This window comes from Mandrillus leucophaeus, unplaced genomic scaffold (genome assembly GCF_000951045.1).
Source record: "Mandrillus leucophaeus isolate KB7577 unplaced genomic scaffold, Mleu.le_1.0 Scaffold55, whole genome shotgun sequence".
In the NCBI taxonomy this organism is placed as follows: domain Eukaryota; kingdom Metazoa; phylum Chordata; class Mammalia; order Primates; family Cercopithecidae; genus Mandrillus; species Mandrillus leucophaeus.
The window spans coordinates 913,894-919,964 of record NW_012105919.1 but is presented as its reverse complement, the minus strand read 5'-3'; the positions used below and the strand labels follow the sequence as shown (position 1 = coordinate 919,964).

The window sequence follows — 6,071 nt, the reverse complement described above, 5'->3', positions numbered from 1 at the left end:
AAAAAAAAAAAAAAAAAAAGAGACAAACAAAGCATGATGGCTTACACCTATAGTCCCACCTATTTGGGAGGCTCAAGAATCAGGCTTCAGCCCATGTGTCTGAGGCTGCAGTGAGCTATAATCACACCACTGCATTCCTCCGCTGGGTGACAGAAGACCCTATTTCCAGGAAAATAGAAAATGTTAAGCAATGTGTAAAAAGGATTATCTGGGCTGGGTGAGGTGGCTCATGTCTGTAATCCTAGCACTTTGAGAAGCTGAGGCAGGCGGATCATCTAAGGCCAAGAGTTGGAGACCAGCCTGGTCAACATGGAGAAACTCCGTCTCTACATGGTGGCGCATGCCTGTAATCCCAGCTACTCGGGAGGCTGAGGCAGGAGAATCACTTGAACCTGAGAGGTAGAGGTTGCAGTGAGCTGAGATTGCACCACTGCACTCCAGTCTGGGTGACAGAGCGGGACTCCGTCTCAAAAAAAAGACAGCAAAAAGGTAACAAGCTTCATGAACAGAAGCAAAGAAAAGTGAAACAGAAGACCACTGCCCCATAGTTTTAGACATAAACAGTGTTCCTTCTTCCCTTTGCTTTGTGCTAAATACAATAATACCTGTCTTCTGGGACTTACATCCAACAAGTTCAGTGCTTCAAATATGCCAGTATTATTCAAGGTAACCACTTGCTAATGAACACTCAACTACTTTAAACTGCTTAAAATAGAGTAGGGATAGAGTATCCTCCAATTATTATCCACAAGATTAATCTCTGTACAGCACTGAAATACTGTACAACACTCTGTACTGCATTATACTTCTGATAACTATAAAAAAGCAATTTTTTTTTTTTTGAGATGGAGTCTCACTTTGTTGCTCAGGTTGGAGTGCAGTGGCGCAATCTCGGCTCACTGCAACCTCCGCCTCCGGGTTCAAGTGATTTTCCTGCCTCAGCCTCCTGAGTAGCTGGGACTACAGGCACCCGCCACCATGCCTGGCTAATTTTTTGTATTTTTAGTACAGGCAGGGTTTCACCATGTTGGCCAGGCTGGTCTCGAACTCCTGACCTCAAATGATCCACCCACCTCGGCCTCCCAAAGCGCTGGGATTACAGGCATGAGCCACTGCACCCGGCCAAATAAAGCAAATTTTAATCCAAGGTAAAAAGCACGTTCTGCTGTAAACTGGAAGACAGTCATGATGTTGTGACTCAGATATCTATACACTGTGATAACAGGAAGAGCTCTTAGTATCATAAAAAAAAAATGAAAGAAAAAAAGTGCTTAAAAAAATCATAAGCACATTTTGCTCCTAGTATTCTCAGAAACTTGTACTGTGCCTTTGGGCCCTCAAACAATTGCTCAATAAATGAAGAAATTTACATCAAGTTTTTTTTTTTTTAAAAAGAGGAAATGGAAATTAAACATTTCAAAAAAGATACAAAGAATTACCAATAAATGTTACGATAATTTCTGGGGGGGAAACAATTCTTTCAGTCATTAATAAAATGCGAAAAAATAAAAAGTATGAATTAGAACTCATTCTCTTCTGATCCAGATATAAAGCTATGTAAAAACATTCAATGTTTGCAGGCATGAGAAAACAATCTTCTTTTAAAAAAGTACTCTATTAAATTCACCTTTCAAACCATTAAGAAAAGCTCTAAATAAACTAGTTAAACCAATCAGTAATTTGCCCTTCTTATCCCATTTTTAAAATCAAAAATTAAAAGAGAAGAAAATTAATATCACTACAAATCCAATATCAAATACTTTGAGTATTTTCTTCTGAGAAATCACAGTAAAAAGGTCTCATATATTTTCAGAAAATTCTACTGAAACAAACTTACCCAAATATTTGTGACATCAAAAGCACTAACTTAGGCCGGGTGCAGTGGCTCATGCCTGTCATCCCAGCACTTTGGAAGGCTGAGGGGGGCAGATCGCCTGAGGTCAGGAGTTCGAGACCAGCCTGGCCAACAAAGGGGAAATCCTGTCTCTACTAAAAATACAAAAATTACCTGGGCATGGTGGTGGACACCTGTAATCCCAGCTACTCAGGAGGCTGAGGCAAAAGATTCACTTCAACCCAGGAGGTGGAGGTTGCAGTGAGCCGAGATTGCGCCACTGTGCTCCAGCCCGGGCAACAAGAGTGAGACTCTGTCTACGTATTTAAAAAAAAAAAAAAAAAAGAAAAAAAAAAAAAAAAAAAGCACTAACTCTAAAAAATAAGGTACTTTTCAAGGGGGTCTAGTAGGAAGAAAAAAGACACACACATGCAAATGGTCAAATGTAACGTAAAGGCTGAGAAGTGCCATAGCCTAGAAAGTTTTATTAGCATTTTAGGGTCAATCTAAGTAGCTGACATGGGAAATGAGGGTGGAAGGTAGAGAAACCTATGCAAGTTATTACCATATTAATTATGACTTTATGATTTAAACAGATGGGAGTGAGACCAACATGGCCTTAATGCCTACCTCCTTCAGGTCTTTTCGCTAATGTCGCCTTCAAGGACGTCCCTGACCACCCAATTTGAAAACTGTACCCCCTTTCACATGCTCTGATAATCCGAACCCCCTTGTTTTATTTTTCTCAACAGTATTATCCTCCAGCTAGGGCTCCCTCTCCGTTTTATTCACTACTGTACCCCCAGTGTCTGTGACAGGTGCTCAATAAATATCTTAACAAAGCAGGAAGAGAGAAAAGGGCAGGCTTTCCAGTCAAGCAACCATATGATGTGTTACATTTAGAGCAAAGTTGGTAATCAAGAAGAGAATGAAAAGATAAAGTGAATGATGGCGGGGGGTCTTGAATATCAAATTAAGCAATTTCTAATGTTCCTATGCACTGGGAGATGAAGCTTACTTCTTTCAATCCAAGTGACCGTTTCAAAAAAACACTTTGGCTAATATTACAAATTAAACTAGATCCCTACAGGTCACAAGCATAAAACATTAATGCAGCTTCCTATTTTATGCCACAGCAAAATATTACTATAGTTAACAATTTACTACTTAGATATTTGAAATAAATCACCAATATTCTTTTTAATATGAGCATGACTTGATGATGCATGATGTATGTAAGAATCCCTAGTCACTTCTCCAAAAAAACCTGAATAGTCTACCATGTTTTTTCCGTTACATCAATAGGAATAAATAAACTGATACAAAAAAGAGTCAGGGCTCTTTCTTTTAAAAGATAGACTGGAGGAATGAAACACTAAAGACAATGCAGCGGCACTACCCAACCCCACATGAAGAAAATCAACACAACAGGTCTTATATCTGCAATTCCTTGATCAAACAAACCAAAGCAAATTAATTCTATAGAAGTACTCCCGAAACACTTATTCTTTTGCTATTTACCAACTCATAAAATAAAAATGTAACATAGTTCATTTCCTGAGCAGTAACTCCACAGTTACCAAAAAGGAACTCAAATTTCAACTCCAAAACATAGCTCTATAATGCTCCAAAAAGCCAAGGTCCTACACCTTATTAAAAAAATTAAAGCATTTATTTAAAAACCTGCTTGAAATGCCTACAAACTCAAAGCCTCTAATTACTTCAAAGTAAAAAACAAACAAAACCCACACACATCATTAATTTAAAATGCTAATATAAAATCAAACTGGCCACTCAAAAGAGAGACCCAATGCAACCTCAATAGTAACACCAGTAGCGTGGTTTCCTATACTGCTTCAACTTGTAACACACAGAATTCAATAAAACTGTATTTTGCTTCTGGCTCGTATATGTCAGCTGATTAACTTCTAAGAAGTTCCCAATGACCTTATCGGATCCCATTATTTAACTGCCAACGCTATTTCAGAATTAGGTACCCAGTTAAATACAAATCTTACGCTACCTCCAAATGTATCATTTATTTTGCCCCATGACAACGTATTGATAAACTACAGTTAATCAAACAGCTCTACTCATTTCCCTTAATTGGTAAAACAGCAGCCATTTTCTGGGGGAACATTTTTTAATCAAGGAGAAACAGATTATGTCAGAGGTACACTGTGATTGACTCACAATGCTGAATGGTTTGCTATGTAAGTCCCCATTTTAATCAATGAAAACCACAGAAAAGGTTCTTGGGGACTGAATTATTAATGGCTACACACCACTTGGCTAATATGGCATAATACAGTCTCACAGCAGGATTTACATAAAAATTATTCCAAAAATTTATTTCCTGCTGCCACTATCTACTTAAAAGATGGGTATAAATTTAATCTTTTCCTTATCTGAACTAGATAAATGCCCACTGCTTTATTTTGTTCTCAAAATAGCCCTCTATGGTATGGTTGTCACAAAGACTGAGGCTGATCCCTGGGACCTGCATACACAAGTATGTACAAAACCGAAACCGTGAAGTTTTGTCAATTTTGTTTTAACTAGAAAGAAGTACTACACTGGGTGAATTTCACTTATTGTGGTTTTTGTAATACTGTAATTCAAGAATAAAAGGCATCTCATGCTACTAGGATTAGGAACATCTGTGTCCTATTCATGATTATTTTTAGGAAAACTACCAAGCAGTCTACTGCCCAAGGAAAAAAAATGCAACAAAAAATTAATACCGAACATTTAAAAAAAAGTTAAAAACCTAGAAATATACTTGCCACCCCAACACCTTTTTTCTGCTGTAGTTCTTTGCATTTCACTAGTTTCTTAGCAACCGTATAGCACTCAAGTGGGTAAGCACACACAGAACAAGAAAAAACACCACGCTGGTTTTTTTCCTTTAAGATCTAAAACCAACTGTACTAAACCTTGTTCTTCCAACCTAAGAATCACTTAAGACAGGGGTCCAATTTAGATAAATATACCACCCTAAAGGTCAGTGACCAAATTTGGTCAACAAGGGTGCCATCACAGCCGTCATCATTCTTGTCACCGTCAGGAACAACTGTCACCTTGCCATTACCAGGAAGGGAAAGCAACTGGAATATTCCTTTTGTAAGTTCTATTTACAGACTACAAAGAGTCCAACATCATCTTAGTATGATCTTACAACACGGTAACAATGGAAGAACCCAAAACATTAAAGGCTTCCCAGTGAAGAACTTTTTGATATTAAAAGCTGATAAACCACAAGAATTTGTAAGACCATGCCACACTCTGGGACAACTCCTAATTGCATTATAAATGTCAGGCATCTATTTTCTGAATATCAATGGCTTCAAGTGTTTTGTTCGTAATTTTAAAATGCCCAGATTGTTTTTAAACATGGAGACACAGCTTGTAACTCCCAATATGTTTTCATCCAATGGACACCACTTGTTTTCTGATTTATCTGTGGAATACTTTCATCTTTCTGGGGGAAAGAAAATAAATTTTTTCATACTTACAAAAGATATACATGCTGCCAGTAATAAAATCCTAACTAGCAAGTCTTCAAACTGCTCAATCACAAGTTCCAGCAAGGTTTTTCCTGTAAGAAACAAACACATGTGTTGTAGCTGTCATCTTACCATCAGCACACCAAGAAAGGGAAAAAAAAAAATGTTAAGATTACCTTCTTCAGCCGGTAACTCTGTAGAATGTAGAAATTCGCCAGGCAATGTGTCAAGAGGGAGGTTAAAAAAAAAGAGAGACATTTTAGCACTCCGTCTTTCTAAAAAGAACTGCTACAATTCTAAGCATCAGTATCTTCAAAACACAGACCTAGCTATAGGAATATCCAATTTTTTTTAGCAGAAGGTATACTACAAAGCTATCTCAAGAAAGCATGCACTCTTTGTAATCAATGGCCTGAGGTCTAGCCCTAAGCGTGAAATCACTTAGGGTTCCTGAACCGAGGAGTGGTTTCAGCGATGTCATCACTTCTGCCAGATGTGTAACTCTGGGTAGGACAAGAACGGTCAGAGGCTTTCCAACGACCTCGACGCCTCATAAATCGGCAGGGGACGAGAAAACGTCTTGCCGGGCTCAACCCAGCTGCAGGAGCCTCGTCCCTCCCTCCACCGGGGCCGGCTGCTGCTGGAGAGAAGCCTCCGAGCCTTGCGCGCCGAGAAGATCCAGGGCCCGAGACGCGAGGAGGTCCAAGGGAGGCGAGGCGAGGCGAGGCGAG

At 39.0% G+C, this 6,071-nt stretch overlaps 1 protein-coding gene across 2 annotated transcripts in view; it reads right to left on the bottom strand.

The window, feature by feature from the left end:
- The window catches only part of ATP2A2 (ATPase, Ca++ transporting, cardiac muscle, slow twitch 2), an 81,654-nt gene extending 76,113 nt beyond the window's left edge, over positions 1-5,541 (bottom strand). For both annotated transcript variants that reach the window (XM_011997857.1, XM_011997858.1), the window contains exons 1-2: positions 5,517-5,541; positions 5,350-5,432 (exon numbers count right to left, since the gene is read on the bottom strand). The gene's annotated coding sequence lies outside the window, so the exon portion shown is untranslated. The remainder of the gene's footprint in view (positions 1-5,349; positions 5,433-5,516) is intronic.
- Positions 5,542-6,071: the final 530 nt, after the last annotated feature.